This window comes from Halichoerus grypus, chromosome 7 (assembly GCF_964656455.1).
Source record: "Halichoerus grypus chromosome 7, mHalGry1.hap1.1, whole genome shotgun sequence".
NCBI classification, from domain to species: Eukaryota; Metazoa; Chordata; class Mammalia; order Carnivora; family Phocidae; genus Halichoerus; species Halichoerus grypus.
Genome location: NC_135718.1, coordinates 118,394,801 through 118,410,882, shown reverse-complemented (window position 1 = coordinate 118,410,882; position 16,082 = coordinate 118,394,801). Strand labels below are relative to the sequence as shown.

Here is a 16,082-nt window from a genome sequence, read left to right as displayed (position 1 = left end):
GAGCCTTGAAGTCATGGCCTCTGCCTTCTGCTCTCCCAGGTGGGATAGGGTGGAGACGGAGGGTAGGGTGGCAGGCAGCTATGGTCCTGTTCTTTTCATTTTTTTTTTAAAGATTGTATTTATTTATTTGAGAGAGAGAGAGTGAGAGCAAGCTGGAGGAGGGAGAGGGACAAGCAGGCTCCAAGCTGAGCGTGGAGCCTGACGCAGGGCTCAATCTCATGACCCCGAGATCATGACCTGAGCCGAAATCAAGAGTCAGATGCTTAACCGACTGAGCCACCCAGGCACCCCGGTCCTATTCTTTTTAGCACTGTGATTCTTATCCTTGATTCGCCCCCGGCTTAATGAGTTGTTTGGGGAGAGTCTGACTTTATATTTGGGAAGAAGAAGAATAGAAATGTTCAATCTGAAAGAATTTTAATTTAAAGTACATTATTTTACTCAAGTTTCGTGTTTTATGGATGGGCAAATTGAGACTCGGAGAAGCTTAGTAATGGTCCCTGGCCACAGCGGCAGAAGTTAGATTTGAACTCAGCTTGTCTGATTCCAAAGTCCTTGCAGGTTGCACTACACCAGTGTTTCTTAAACTGAGTTGCTCCTCAGAATCACCAAAGGATTGTTAAAAATACAGATTCCCGGTCTTGACCCCAGGCTTCTGAATCCCTCTCCAGGGGCAGGGCTCAACAGTCTGTGTTTTCACACAGCCCGGGTGTGGGTGAAGTTGAGCCAAACCGGAGATACGCTCCCCTGTGGCTCGCAGTGGGAAAGACCAGAGGGTAAGTTGAGAGGGGACGCTGAGGGAATGAAGGGGGGAGAGAGAAGGGGACTTCTGTGCTGTTGCCCAGGGCTGGCCCTGCCCAAACAATGCCGCCTGTCACTTAGTAGTTGAGATCCTGACGTTGGGCCTGGAGGACAATTAATGACATCAAGAAAAGGCCTTTCCAGTCAGCTGTTTTCCTTGCATCTCTACTGTGGAAAGGGGATATCATGCCTGTGGAATTCAGCTGCAAAATTCATCTCCAGATCTATTTTTAAATTCTCCAGAGACGAAGAAAGAAAAGCCTGTCAAGGTTCAGAATGTGCTCATCATTTTCCTGACTTAGGAAAACTGCCTTGATTTAGTGCTCATTGCTTGCAAGCCTGTGCTCACAGACAAATGGACTCAGTGTGAGGTATACGGGCAGTGGGGGAGCCTCAGCCGAAGGAGACTGTGTCACAGGGGACTCTAGATGGCAGGAGGGGGGCTCCCCTTCTCTCACTCCTCCTTGGCTGTGCCCAAGGTCCAGAGCCGCCTCAGGCCGGGTGATCTGAGCACCTCTCCCAGGGCTCCTAGTAGGAGACTTTGTGACAGTCCCTTCAGACGCTATTTAATGGATCTGATAATCTGAGGGAAGAAGTTGTTTTAAAGATGATTAAAACTGGGCTCTCTGTTCCTCCCCATTCGACAGACAGCCCCATCTTCTGGTGCAGGGCCAGCCATGTCCCCGAGACACAATGGAGAAGATCAGAGTACACAGATTTGGCCATATTGGGCACCTGGTCACCAGGGCAGGTTTTAACTCTGGCAAAGTAGATATTGTCACCATCAAGGACCCCCTCATTGACCTCCACAACATGGTCTACATGTTCTAGTATGATTCCACCCACAGCAAATTCGACAGCACAGGCAAGGTTGAGAACGGGAAACTTGTCATCAATGGAAAGCCCATCTCCATCTTCCTGGAACAAAATCCCACCAACATCAAATGGGGTGACACTGATGCTGAGTATGTTCTGGAGTCCATTGGGGTCTTCACCACCATGGAGAAGGCTGGGGCTTACTTGAAGGGTGGGGCCAAGAGGGTCATCATCTCTGCCCCTTTTGCTGATGCCCCCACGTTTGTGATGCGCATGAACCATGAGAAATATGACAACTCCCTCTAGATTGTCAGCAATACCTCCCGCACCACCAACTGCTGGGCCCCTCTGGCCAAGGTCATTCATGACAACTTCAGCATCGTGGAGGGACTCATGACACAGTCCGTGCCATCACTGCCACCCAGAAGGCTGTGGATGGCCCCTCTGGGAAGCTGTGGCATGATGGCCAAGGGGCTGCCCAGAACATCATCCCTGCTTCTACTGGCGCCACCAAAGCTGCGGGCAAGGTCGTCCCTGAGCTGAATGGGAAGCTCACTGGCATGGCCTCCGTGTTCCCACCTCCAATGTGTCAGTCATGGATCTGGCCTGCCACCTGGAGAAAGCTGCCAAATACAATGACATCAAGAGGGAGGTGAAGTAGGCATTGGAGGAGCCCCTCAAGGGCATCCTGGGGTACACTGGGGCCCAGGTTGTCTCCTGTGACTTTAACAGTGACACCCATGTGCGGGTATGCACATGCACATCACTCACTGGCTAGGAGCTCTCTTGCCCCATCCTTCCCTCCATCCCAGACCTGGGTCCCTGTGTTTAGGGATGGTGGGACTGATGCTGCATGAGCTTGTGTTTGACTCATTTTAATTGGAGGTCATGTGGATGACCAGAAGTTGTGCCTCAGTATAATGAACTTGCAAAATCCCAGACCACCTGCTGCTCTCTGCCTAACCAATTCAACCAGATGTAACTGGTTCCCCTATGGAGCCTCTGCTCCCATCGGTATCCTCCCTGGGTGGTCCACCAAAAAAGATCCAAGGGAGAAGCAGCTGCAGGTATGACTCTTCTCCCCAGTTCAGCTTCCTCACAGATAATGCTCCTTCCAGTGTTTGTCGTTTGTTTTTAACCATATTCTTCTAATTCCTTGAAGGTGTGAATAGCTAACCCGCTACAAACTTGGCTGACACAAACAAGTGTTAGTGTTGTAATTAAACTAAACTTACCCAACAGTCAATAAGACTTGCAAAATGATAGGAGGCATATAGGCATTACTTTGCTTCCTGGTAATTAATCCTGGTGGACATCAATAAGCCCAACTACTGCCTTCCCAAGTACCATACTTCTCAAGCTGCAGCCTTAATAGAGGCTTTTCCAATTCTTAGATATTAGCTGGACTGTCTGGTTTTGTGTTGGCTGGACACCAACCAACATTTCTTTCCTATTGGGGGAGAATCTCCCAGCGTGTAAGGTCTTGGTAGGTGACTATTTTGGAGACTAAAAAGTCCAGGTACTCCTTCTCTCTATACTCAGGTGTCCAGGTCATCAGCCTGACTCAATACAATATATGTGCCAAGACTTCAACGTTGAACAAGTATCACAAAGCACAGAGGCACTAGAATTCTTTCACAGTGATGAGGGGTCCATACCAGGCCATTCTGGCTAAAAGCATCTATTGTGCTTCCTGCTTCTTTCCTGCAGACTCACCCCATACCTCTTTCCAATAAATTCCCCTTCGGGTTACGACAACAAGACACTGTTTCTGTTTCTTGTTCCTGAAATCACTCCCTCGGTTGTGGCAGGCACTACCGGTAACCCACCCAATAGCTGCTCCACCCCTTTGTTGCTAATAGAACCCCAAGGTTTCATTCGTTGTACATCCAGCTGGTCCAAGTGGATGGATCATGATTGGTCAGTCCCATCCTCTTGTCCAGTGACCTGTGAGCCAGTTCTGGCCAAAGAGACCCAAGAGGAAGCTGCTAGATAAAAGCTTCTGGGAAAGATTTTCCTTACCGATTGTGCCCCTCCCTCATTCTTCCTGCTGGAGAAGCTGCTACAGGGGAAGAAAAGTTTGGAGTCCCTGCAGCCATCTTGCCATGATGAGGGGACACAGCGGCAGCTGTGAAGAAGGCAGAGAGAGAAGATAGAAGAGCCGGAGTCCTTCATGACCTCCTAGAGACACCACACCAATCCCAGAACCACCTCCCTCTGGTCTATGGGTTTGCTATAATGAATCAACCCATCATTTAGTTCTTTATTCCAAGTGTTGTGTTATTTGCAGCTGAAACATTCATATATGCTGATTCACTAAATTTCACTGCTTTCCCAAATCATTAATCACACGTTATTGGAGCTAGATGACATCTGGGAGATCAGCTAGCTTTGAACCACTTTGTAATAGAAGCAGCTGAAGCAGATGAGTAGGCAGAACCAGAAGAACCCGGAGCTCCTTAGTCCTACCTCATGGCAGATTCCCCAACACCCTGAGGCCTGAGCACCCACCACAGGGGCACTGGTGGGCAACCACAGGGACAGAGCCTGAATCCTGGTGTCTGAAAGGTGTGGGCAAAGGGGCAGGAAAGAAGGTCAGAGTGGACTGGGCTTGGACAGGTCTGTGTCCCGAGACACCTGAGACACCAGAGCCTGAGGAAGGGCGAGATGTATTTCCAGCTCGTTCTGTCAGGGCTCATGCACACAACACACACAGGCAAACACCCACCCCCACCCCCCCCCACACACACATACGCACACATATGCACCTTCACCCTGGGCTCCACTTTCCAGCCTCTTGAGCTTCTGGGATCTCCTGTTTCCCTACTGGCCTGGCACCAGGGTCCTCTTCCTCTCATGGATGAATGCTTTTTGTGGTTTTGGTTGGTTTCATGCCCTGTATTTTGCTCTACTTCACAATTTTTCTTGCCCCTGTGCTTAGACCAAAGATAGCTTGAGGAAAGGCTAAAAATTAACTTCTGTACTCTGCAAAGCTGCAGAAGAGTGAAGCAGACCTAGTGGGGATAGCGGTCATGGAAAGCAGCTAGCTGGCAGAGATGCCCGCGTGCTGTGATTTCTTCAGAGGCTTCAGAAAGACCCCTCTCCCCCAGCTGCCACCCCAAATCATGCTTCCTTTGCCTGGGAAATCAGTGCTAAAATTCCACCATTAGAGATACAGTGTAAATATTCCACAAAATGCCCCACAGCACTTCTCAGGGTGGATGAATTCTTATGATCCTTTCAGGAGGGTAGACATCAGGAGGGATGGGAGCAGTGTGATGGTTAGTTCCATGTGTCAACTTGACTGGACTGCCCGGTGCCCAGATATTTGGTCAAACATTGTTCTAGATGTTTTTGGATGAGATGGACATTTAAATTGGTGGACACTGAGTAGAGCAGATTGCCCTTCATAATGTGGGTGGCCTCATCCAATCAGTTGAAGTCCTAAATAGAATAAAAAAACCAACTTCTCCTGAGCAAGAGAGAATTCTCCAGCCAACTGCCTTCAGACTTCATATGCAATATCAGCTCTTCCTGGTTCTACCACAGATGGTTTTTGGGCTGGAACATGTGTGTGTGTGTGTGTGTGTGTGTGTGTGTGTATTATATATATATATATATATATATATATATATATATATATATATATATATATATATTCTATTAAATCCATTCCTTGGGAGACCTTGACTGATACAAGTGGTATATACCAGATATATTGGTGGGTCGAGGGTAACATCAGAAGATTCCTTTCGTGGGACACCTGGGTGGCTCAGTCAGTTAAGCGGCTGCCTTCGGCCCAGGTCATGATCCCAGGGTCCTGGGATCGAGTCCCACATCGGGCTCCTTGCTCAGCAGGGAGCCTGCTGCTCCCCCTGCTTGTGTTTGCTCACACGCTCTCTCTCTCTGACTAATAAATAAAATCTTTAAAAAAAAAAAAAAAGAAGATTCCTTTCATTGTACAGGATAGTCTCTGCAAGTCTATCCCGCTGACAGGGCACACACAGGGGACCAAGAGGGCAGTGAGGACAGTTGCATCCTTCCAAGGGGAAAAAAGCCAGGGGAAGAAGAGGTCAGGAAGGAGGGTGGCAGGTATGTCAGGCCACAGTAGAGGACCTAAGCCATCAGGGTGAGGAGTGAACAGTTACATTAGTAGTGGCCACTAAGAGTCACTAGAGGTTCTTGAGGCAAAGAGTGGCATAATCCAAACACTAAATCTGGTGGCTCTGCGGGGGAGGGACTGAATGAGGGGACTGATGTCAGGGACTCTAGGGAAGGCACAGTGAAAGGCTGAGCGTGGGCATGGGGGGTTGGGAGAAAAATCATGAGAAAGGAACAAAGTAGAATCCAAGTGGCCAGGTCCCCAAGGACATGATGGGGGAATGCTGACTCCGTGAAAGGAAACTAAAAAGTGAGGCCAGGGAGCTGGCTTGTGGGGAAGAACTAGTGAGTATAAGGTGCTGCTGGTAGGTCATCTAAGTGGAGATATTATTGCAATTATTATTGAGAACATAGTCTCTACCAGGCACCATGTTAAGCCCTTTGCATGCATTATCCCATTTAGTCCTCACAGCCTCCCAATGGGTTGATGCTATTATTAGCCCCATTTTACAGATGAGGAAACTAAGGCTTAGAGAAGTTAAGTACTTGCCAAGTTCCCACAGCTAATAAGAACCCAGTTTTCTTGCTCCAAAGCTCCTAACTACCTCTAGGTTCTTGCACTTGGACAAGAGGTCAGAAGCTGGTTGATGGCCACAGGGATGACAAGAGGGGTCTTAGGACTATCTGGGGCCTCCAAGGAAATTTGGAGGAGGAAATGGACAGGAGAACTAATCTTTATTGAATACCCTTAGACATGTCACTTAACTATCACCATCTGTCAGTGAGCCTTTAATCAGACCTCTAGGAGCAACTTCCCCTTTCAGCAGGATTAAAGTGGGGTCTGGAGTTGGGGTCAATGTCCCACCAACAGCTTACTAACCACAGCACAGAGTCGCCCTTACCTGAACTCAAAGGAGGCCCCTTGCTCCTTCCACTTTCCAACTCAATTCCCCAATTTCTATTTTTTTTTTTCTAACCAGGAGTTCTTTTCTAGTTGTGAATCTGGACAGCAGATGCAGCAGGAGTGGGGATCAGCTTTGGGGGTCAGTATAGTTTTCAATTATTCCCTGGGGAGCTTCAGCGACAGTCTGGGATGGGGAGGCATTGAGGAGACAAGAGAGCCAAGAGGATGGCCAGAGAAGAAGGGATGTTGGAGACAGAGAAACAGGGAAAGAAGGCTTGAGGGCACTGAAGCCACAGAAGCATTCGCCCTCTCAATTCTCGCTTTTATCCACTAACAACCCCACCCTGGGCTTCTTGACTCCCTTTTCATCTCCTAAAAGAAAAGAAACTCAAGAAAACACTTGAACTGAAACTAAATTGATCCCTTTTCCCTCAAAGCCAATCCCATGGCTCTGTCTCCCGGGGACTGCCTTCAGTGCCCTCTCCTTCCACATCCACATCTCTGCAGGAGCCAAGAGTGGACCAGTTCGCCTCAGAAACTTCTCCTTCGTCGGGCCTTCCCTGTGACCCCATGAGAAAAGGGGTGAACCTTGGGAACCTGGAGGAAAGTTCCTACTTGCCTACCTTCACCCTCATTCATGGCCTGGCGAGAAGAGGTGGGCATGAATGGCAGGTACCCCACCTCGGTCCTTCCTGCTTCGAGTCTGTCTTCCTCACCCAGGTCTGAGTTCCCAGAGCCCAGCACACCTGGAGTTCTTGACAAGTGTTTGTGGGATAAATGAATGAGTGAACAAACATGAAATCAAAGGTGCCAAGGGCAGAAACTGCTGGATGGAGGAGCCTCCAGTCTCTCTGGCTGGTGCAGCGGAGAGTCACGGGGCTCTCCACACTTCCAAGGCAAAGCTCTGAAAACCATTAGCTCTGACTCAAGCCCAGCTTCCGGGGAGTGGGCTTTAGTCTGCCTGCTGCAGAGGTCACACGCCGGGTGCCCATCCCTGGGACCAGTGGCCTTGCCTCCGGTCCCCAGCGCCCCCAGCCGGGTCCAGGCTCAAACCTCCTGCCATTGTCCTGTTTGGGCAAGGGAGTGGGCTGGAAGCTCCCAGAAGGCGGGGACTTGGGCTCACCACCTGTGTACCCTCAGGGACAGGCTCGCTGTAAGTGGTGGGTGGATGGCAGGGGGAAAAATTGGCCACACAGCTGTCATTCAGGCCACACGGCAGTTCTGGGAGGCAGATGAGGAAATAAACGTGGGCAAAGAACTTAGGAGACTTCTTGAAGCTCTTTTGGTAGCAGAGAGCTGGGGTTGGTTCAAATCAGGTCTTCTGTTCTAAAGGTCATGTTCCTTCTAGCAACCCGAAAAACTCAACTCCCTGGAGCGGGGAGCCATGATGTCCCAGAGTCCAGGCAGTTAGCGCTCCACTCCTCTCCCCACCCAGGCTGAGTGGGGGAGGACAGCAGCTCCTTTAGGTCTTGAGGTGGCTCACCGACGTGTCACTGAAACTGGGTCTCTGTGGCCTCTCAGATGCCAGGATGGGGGAGGGGCGACTCCTTCGGAGACCTACAGGGCCTGGGTAGGGTCTGGATCCCAAGGGTGGGCCTCCTGTTTCTACCCCCAAACCTTGAGGGCCTCTTCCTCTTGCTGGGGCCTGGGGGCCCACAGCACACAGCCAGAGGTCAGGCCACACCCACGCTCTGGAAGGACCCAGTGTCCCATGGGTGAGAAGAAAGGCAGAGCCAAAGAACCTGGCAAGGGGAGACCGTGGAACCCTTGGTCCCAAAGCAGGGTGAGCACGTGGGCCAACGCAGCCCCTACAAGCATGCTCGGGTGTCTGAGCGGCAGCTTGAAAGGGCCCCAACCACGGTCAGCCAACTCCAGCTGAGTCTGTGCCTTGCCTTCCAGAGCTCTGTGCCCTTGCGCAAGTCACTGGACCTCTGGGACAGCCCTGCCCTGTGATCATCAGACACTCCAGAAGACTCTGATGGGCATCGAACGCGAGTGAAACACCGCCCAGCAAAGCAGACGAAAGAAACAGAGACAAAACATTCAATTAATGTTTGTTAAATGGAACTGTTCTTATTTCTAGCCAGATGTTGAGTGTGCAGCTTTTACTTAGTTGGATTTGGGTTAATATTCCCTCATATTTTCTCATTCTCTTTTTTAATTTGTACTTGAGTGATTGGGGAATGACAATGAACGTTAATTGACGGTCTAGTATGTGCTAGATTAGTCCTTCTCAAAGTTTGTTCCCTGGACAGATTGTACCAACAACTCCTAAGATGCAAATTAGAAATGCAAATTCTTTGGGCTCACCCCAGATGTACTGATTCGGAAACTCCGGGTGGGGCCCAATGACTAGTATTTCGGTAAGTTCTCTGCTGATGCTAGTGCATGCTAAATCCACTGTCCTAAATGTTTTACATTAATATCTCATTTAATTCCAAAAATGCCTTAGGAGGTGGGAATTAATATCTCTGATTTACAGATGAGAAACGAGCTCCGGTGAAGTTGGTGCCTTGCCCCAGGTTCCACGCTGTTGCCCTTTGCGCTCACTACTACAATGCCTCCCAGAAGCGGAACAGTTTTGTTCCCAGAGGGTGTCCTACGGGCGGGTGTGAGAGGCAGGAGTCACTGGTGAAGCTGGAACATTCTCCTGGGCTGATGAATAGGATAGCCGGATATTTTTACATGGTGTGCCAGGCCAACTGGACAGTGTTCTTTAATGAAAACAGGCAAATATTTAGTGCTAGGGCCGTCCTACTACTGAACTGGCATTCCAAGGGCGTCGCTGCTGGTTTGCGGTGTGCCCAGAGCACCTGCCTTCTGCCAATCAGGAGTTTCAGCAGCACGGAGACCTGTTGCAGACCTGTTGATGATAACACATTAAGGACGTATTGAACTCACGCTGCTAGTCTAGAGGATTTGTAATTTAATCTCCACCCAGCCTTGTTACGCCCTTTAAAGGATGAGAAAGTGGAGGTCTAGAGAGGCTCAGGGACAAAAGCTCACAATCAAGCGGGTAGGGGTTTGGCCTGCCCGGCTCTAAGGAGCATTCCTCCCGTTATGCTGCCTTCTCATAAGGCAAATCTGGTCCTAGCCTTGGCGCCCAGGCCCCCTTCCCCTGTGGGCTCCTTGCACCAGGAGAAAGCCCGCTGGAGCCCCCCAGCGCAGGTGGGCCGAGCGCCAGGCACCGGAGCCAGGGGAGCCCAGGAGCGCGCTGCCCGCGGCCACAAGATGGCGCTGTGGTTCAGGGGACTCGGGGGCCCGCCTGACACCATCTACTACGACCGAGGACCAGGACCCACCGGGTCAGGCCAGCCCCGCGAGGGGGACCCCCAGGTCGCGGAAAGTGGTTGTGGAGGAGACTCCCCGCTACCTCCTGCTCCCGGCCGCATCGGGTAGGCGGGACCCCGCGGGACAGGGACTCCGCAGGGCCTCCCAGGCCGCACCCCCGGAGTCCCGCGGCTTCTCGCTCTCTTCCTCTGTCCCCGAGCGCCTCCCCGCCGGCCGGCCGGGCCCAGCCCACTGCCCTCCCACGTTACGCGTCATTTCAGCCCGCTCCCAATTTGAGGATTTTAAATATTGCAAAACTCAGCCTCAAAAATGATCTTTTCGCAAGTCAGTAATGTGGGAATAGCGTTGTATGGTGACAGATGGGGACTACACTCACCACGGTGAGCCCTGAGTAATGTACGAGCTTGTCGAGTCGCTGGGCTGTACGCCTGAAACTAATATAACATCGGATGTCAGCTATACTTCAATATTAAGAACGTTTTTAAATTGCAGTGAAATGATCTCTTCACCTAAGGTACGCTCCAACTTTAAAACTTAGCTAATGGAGCTAGCTTAGCTAGTGGAGTCAGAGTCCCGTGCCTGCTGTTCCTTCTTTCCCAGTCTTTTCCCATCACTTAAGAAAAACAGGCACAGGTGTGTTTGTGCACATGCACACTCGATGAGGCAGAATTCTGAGCTTGAATCCTGGTCTGCCATTAAAAAATGTGTACCGCCTAGCGAGTTCTTTAATCGCCCGAGGCTCACTTTTCTCACCGATGAAATGGGAATAATAGGGATGCCTGGGTGGCTCAGTCATTAAGGGTCTGCCTTCGGCTCAGGTCATGATCCCAGGGTCCTGGGATCGAGCCCCACATCGGGCTCCCTGCTCCGCGGGGAGCCTGCTTCTCCCTCTCCCACTCCCCCTGCTGTGTTCCCTCTCTCGCTATCTCTATCTCTCTCTCAAATAAATAAATAAAATCTTAAAAAAAAAAAAAAGTGGGAATAACACCAGTGGATTGTCGGAAAAATTAAATCCATATAAACCATGGAGAATAGCACTTTGACATGTAGTAAGTGCTCAATAAATGTTACCATGATGATTTCCTTTCCACTGAGACTTACTGGCGTGTGCTTATTAGTCATGCGCACCAGTCACTTGGCATTCAGTCCAGGCAGCCTTGTGTTTTGGACTGACTTCATTTGGGATATCTTATGGCCGGGGGGAGTGGGGAGGCTGTCTTATGTATCTCTATGCTTAGAAGACCCAGCTCCTCCTGCCGTGAGACACGGTAACTAAAGTGGGTCATCGTGGTCCCCACAGACCACAACCTCCGGCTGCCATTCTTCCTCCATCTTGTCTTCTCCGGCTGGTGGGTGCTCACAGAGACCTGCCATTGCAATTGCGGAGTGTCCCCCCTCTTCTCTGCTGTGGGGCAAGTGATGCCCAGTTTTGAGTGACAGAAACTATAGCCTTCTGTTTTCCTCTAGGCCAGGCAGCCCCTTCTGCCCCCAGGGCTGGGGGGAATGTCTCGAGTGGGTAGGGCGCAGCACAACCGCATGTTTTATTTCCACTCAGTACTGGAGAGACCCTGTGTTCCGTGGGAAGGCCTGCAAGGGCCGGGGGAGGACCGTGGCTCCAGAGCCTTGGGCAGATGAAGGTGGTGTGCGACTCTCACCTTGCCATGCACGGTCACCCATGTGAACAGGTCAGTTGTAGACGTTTGTGCCTGGAGTTCTTTGGGGTTTCTATTTCTGTCTTTCCTGACTTCTGCATTTCTGAGAGCTGGGTCTGTCTTGCACAAACCAGTCCCTGACAAGAAAGGCTTCGCTAGCAGTGCCCAGGCACTCCACAGTGTGTTGACTGACTGCCTCACAAACTGGCTCTGAGACTTCAGCCCAGATCTTTCAAGAAGCTGCCACTGGACCCATTAGATTCCATCAGGGGGCCCTGCTGAAGCTATTCGAAGATCGCTCCATGTCAACAAAAAGCTAACCGCAGATGCAAATGAGAGTGTTGGAGGGGTGGGGAGTGGGGTTGGTAACCTGGGAGTGGAAAGGGCTTCTGGTTGATCTGGGAAGACTTTCCAGTTGGGGTGGTGGTGGTGGAGGGTGGTGCTGTTGAAGCCGTAATTAAAACGGATAGAGTTTGACAAAATGAGAGAAGGGGGTGGTTTTAGGCCATAACCCATCCTTTCCTGGTTCAGGTCCTCACTTGAGTCATTCCAGAGTTCCCCTGCCGGCCACTGGGAAGGTTCCAGTGCATGACATGTCTCAGGAAGCTAGCTGAGGTTCCTAGAAAACCACCCACAGAGAGCAGATCTACCACCTCCACCCCCAAATCTCTCTTAGAAATCTTACCTGCAGCTCGGAAGGAATGGATCAGGGATCAAGGATTAAGCAATAACCAAATACTAGGTTTAGGGCACCCCTGTAATAGAAATCTGGTTTCTGGACAGGACCGCTTGCTGGCACCTACTCCCTGGGGGAGGACACAGGAGAGATGTGAGCCGAGCCTGGTGGCGAAGGGGGTGTCTGAGGGGCTCTCCGCTGTCCTGATCTCTCGCTCAGCTGGCAGAGTGGGGCTGGCTCGGCCCAGCTGCTCTCTGAAGGCCTCGCCTTCCTGTTTTCCTCTTGGGACTTTGAGAGGGAAATCTAAACCGTGTGTCTCTGATTCATTACTGTGAACTCATCAAGCTGGTGTTTGGCAAGAGTTCTTGGATGTTTCAGAAAGAGCTTTTGGTTTGGTTTCGTTTGTTTTTGTAGTGCTTTTCCTTCGAAATAGGAAGTCCGTTTTTGCCAAGAGTAAAATGAAAAACTAGATTTGAGGTTGGATCAGAGCATAAGAAGAAATTTAGATATTATCCTTTTGTTTCTCTATTTTTGACTGCGCAATACAAAATAAGTAATAGCTAACATTTAATCTTGCAGATTGGGTCCTATTATTATCATCCCCAATCTACAAATAACAAAACTAAACCCAGAAGAGTTAAGTGAATCACCCAAGTCCATAGAACCAGGAAGTGGTAACCTGATCTACCTGCACAGTACCAAGGGCCCATGATGATCCTTTGGGGGACTTAGAAAAATGTTCTAATTTCTTTTAAACTCAGAAGAAAAAAATGAATTTTTAGGTCTGAAGATAATGTTTTAATACATCATATTAATATATTTGTCTTGGGTGCCTGGGTGGCTCAGTCGGACAAGCCACTGCCTTTGGCTCAGGTCATGACCTCAGGGTCCTGGGATCGAGTCCCGCGTCAGGCTCATTGCTCAGTGGGGAGCCTGCTTCTCTTTCTCCCTCTGCCCTTCCCCCCCCAATCATGCATTCTCTCTCTCAAATAAATAATACATAATCTTTAAAAAGTGTCTTTATTCCAACATAGCCATGTAAGTTGTAATTATTTTAGAAGCAGCCGCTGAGTTAGGTACCAAGCAGAATTAGAACTCAACAGTAGCAGCTGGTGGTGGAACTACCCAAGTGTGGGCTGATCACTGGGTACAAAGTGACTCAGACACCACATTATCCCCTCACTGGGGGAGCCAGGCGCGCATCCGAAGACACAGCAGCCTAAGTTCGACAAGTGCTACCAGGTTTGCACGGGGTGGGTCGCTAGGGGCTTCATGAAGGAGCTCAGTTCTGAGGAAAGAGGCTTAAACATGAAAGGAGAGAAATGGGAAAGTGGAAGCATTTGGGAGAACGGGGGCTTCACTTGTACAGGGAAACTGAGGCAGCTGAGAGGTTGTGTTGATCATCAGTTAAAATTCAGTTCCAAAACTACTTTTGAACGTTTTTCTTATACGTTTCACATCCAGGACTCATTATTTAATTATTAAACTCCATCAGTGGTACTGAAGGCCTAATTGTTACTTAAACTCACAAATGATTATCTTACATAATAGAAGGATAAACAGGACTTCTGTTTTTGTTCATAGTTCTTTCCTGTTAGATATTAACTCATATTCATTCTTTAGCAGTTAGTGTCCCCCAGTAATTAGCAAATTGTCCTAAAGGCCATAAGAAACCAACTCACTTCCTTATTTTTGCATCATAGTGACATATTGAGTTTGCAGGTTTCCATGGAGCAGACTGGTGGTTTACAAACAGGACTTCTCAGAGGTAGAGCTTGGTAAAGATACCCAGAACTGGGGGCCTGGGGTCTTTCTTCATGCTTTAACCCAAATATTAGATAGATAGGTAGATAGGTAGGTAGGTAGGTAGATAGATGATAGATGATAGATGATAGATAATAGATAGATAATAGATAGATAGATAGATGATAGATAGATGGTAGATAGATAGATGGATAGATAGAGATATATACTGTAAAAACTTGAATAAAGGTAAATTAGAACTCCAGGAACTAGTTTATTTATTCTCTGCCTATTCCAAGAACAGCCTAAGGTGACTTACAAAAATAGATATGACACAGTAAGATTTTGGGGGTGGGGGAAGAGAGGGGGAAGGAGAGAGAGAATCTTAAGCAGATTCCACACCCAGCACGGAGCCCCACTCAGGGATCGATCTCACGACCCTGAGATCATGACCAGAGCCAACATCAAGAGTCAGACGCCTAACTGACTGAGCCACCCAGGTGCCCCACAGCAAGATTTTTTTTAAGTAAAAAAGGAAATGGAAAGAAGGGAAATCATGGTAGGAAAAGTCAGATATCACCACGGGAAGGTTCAGGCACCAGTGCCCCAGTAAGGGGCTGGCTGAGGGGTGAGGAAGGATGGGCTGCTGCTGGCGGACGTGGTGCCCCGAAGGGTCGTGCAGACACAGCCTTTCTCGATCTGCAAAACAGGGAGATATTATCCTGGGCAGTGCCCTGAGCTCCCCGTGGATGCTCCTAGAAAATGAGTCAGAGGAAATGTTTGACCTTGGACAGGCTTACCCTCCTCTCTCTTGGCCACCATCCTTATCCTCCCCTTCCCCGGTGACCCACAGACTTGTCGCAGGGCTCTGCCCGCCCACCTGGATGTCCTTAGTCCTCTGGTCATGAACCCCTCCCCGTCCTACCCTAGGCACACCAGTCACCCCCTCAAAAATTATCAGAAAGTGACAAAACTCAGGGTTTCACAGCCAAGGACCTCTACTAAATGAGAATAGCTACCATTTGCACCGCGTGCGCTCTGTGCCAGGCCCTGTTCCCAGCACCTCATACCCATTAGCTCCCTTGATTCTCACAACAATCCTACTCGATGAGTTCTGCTATTTCCCCCATTTGGCAGATCAAGAAACAGAGGTACAGAGAGGTCAGATAACTCGCCCTGGTCATACGACTGGTGATAGCACAAGATTTGAATCCAGTTTGGCTCTGTGCTATTACCCCGTGCGGCCTCTGGGTCCGCCGTGTTCCGGCCTGCTGGCTGGGGATGTTCCTGAGGCTCAGGTCCCGAGTTTTACCCTCAGGTGGGCCTCTCAGCCTCCTTCTGGGCCGTCCCGTTTGGCAGCTGCAAGTGGTACCTTGTGCTCTGGCCCGCGCTAATTGAGAATGTAGATCCCAAAGAAAACCCGAGGTCTGAGGGCCGGCAGGAGCTCGGAAGAGGCCTTCCTCACAGGGGACAAAGCGGTAGGCAAGCTGAGCGTGTGAGGCGGCGTCATGGCTGATCCACAGTTGTATTTTACCAACACTCACAGTTACTGTGACCAATGCCGGGTAGAGCAAGGTGCTGTTCTCGACCCTTCACGCTCGTGATCTCATTTAATCTTCAAACAGCTGAGCGGGCAGGTATTATGAGTCTCACTGTCCAGGGGACGTTGAGCCCTCAGGCAGGTTGGCTGACTCCCCAGAGGGCACAGCTAGATCCCCCCAACCCCGTGCCTTCAACTGGGGGCCATAGTACCTCTGTTCCCTACGTGGCTACCACCCCCGTGCCCCCCAAACCCATTTGTGCACAGGTTTCTCCGTGAGTGTTCTCAGGATCTTTCTTTGCTTCACACTGTGAGTTCCTCAAAAGCTAGGGCTCTATTTACCAGTTCTCTTTATGTACCCCCCTCTCCAACGCCAAGGGCCCCACAGGAAGCTCTTTGTAAGGTGAACTCTAGTTAGATGCTCCAACTTCATGGTTATGCTTGCAGCTGGCTTCTCTGGGAGAAATGCAGAATTAAGGACCCAGCCTAAAATCTAGTTTTCTGATCCTTTATCCCTCCCCGAAATTCCTCGCTTGCCTAGACACGCATGAAGCATGT

At 50.0% G+C, this 16,082-nt stretch overlaps 1 pseudogene; it reads left to right on the top strand.

The window, feature by feature from the left end:
• Window positions 1–1,494: 1,494 nt before the first annotated feature.
• LOC118546814 (glyceraldehyde-3-phosphate dehydrogenase pseudogene) lies at window positions 1,495–10,021 on the top strand (annotated as a pseudogene).
• The last annotated feature ends 6,061 nt before the right edge of the window (window positions 10,022–16,082 follow it).